Below are 966 nucleotides of genomic sequence, written 5' to 3'. Positions count from 1 at the left end.
GTCACCCCCTCCACCGGCCCAAGGAAGAGAAACAACACGTACGCGCAGCTCAGCGAGCCCTTTCCCACCCAGGTTTATGTCCTGGATACAACCAACTTGTGTATCTGCAATACAGAGTTATATATCTATACACATATATATGTATTTTTTTAATTCCATGGCTTTAAGTTCCACACAGTTGACCAGGGTCTGGAGGAGGAAGAACAAAAAGGGGGGGAAGAAATGAAATAGAGGAGGAACAACTCGGGGCTGCTTTGGTTATTTCCTTACTGCTCAGGTTTGCTGCCGGGGTTTCTACGCTGTGGAGGTGTTAGGAGCCACCCTCAGGGGCCGGTAAGGCTGTGGATAAATCCGGGAGAAGCCAACACCAGAGAGCAGCGAGTACCGTAGGCCCCCCTGCAGAGTGCAATTAGAAGGGGCAATTAATACTGCAGCAGGGCACGGGGGTCTGGGGGGGGTGTTTGAGCCCCAGGGACCCGATGCCAGGAGACGTCCCACAGCACCACGCGGAGGTTTGGCACCTGGACCAGGTCGGGAGGGGAATCGACCCCTGGGAAAGGGGGGGTGGACACAATCCAGCGAACAGGAGGAGACGACTGGTAGCGGGAACCCGCCTGCCCCGGGCGCCCGGGGGACGTTTTGCCCTGGAGGCGGAAGCAGAGGATGGAGCGGAGGGCGAGGGCAGGTCCTCCTCCCCGCAGAGGGACGCGGTCGCTGTGCCGGTGCCCTGGGCGCTAAAGGTTTTTTCCCAAGGTACCACCTCTCCAAAAGGCTTCCTGTCCCTCGTGTCATGTTTTTTTCAGAGAATAAAGTCTCAAGGGGCAATTAACTCCCTCTCCAGGCTCAGCAGCTGAGCCCGGAGCTGCCCTGCCCAGGAGGGGTGCGGAGGGCGAGCCGGGGCGCCTGGCCAGCACCGAGCTCCCGGATTAAATTTCCAGCTGCCTCCCGAAGAGGGGAAGAACCCTC

The sequence above is a fragment of the Phaethon lepturus genome, unplaced genomic scaffold, assembly GCF_000687285.1.
Source record: "Phaethon lepturus isolate BGI_N335 unplaced genomic scaffold, ASM68728v1 scaffold40661, whole genome shotgun sequence".
NCBI lineage: Eukaryota > Metazoa > Chordata > Aves > Phaethontiformes > Phaethontidae > Phaethon > Phaethon lepturus.
Note: the sequence above shows the minus strand (reverse complement) of the source record.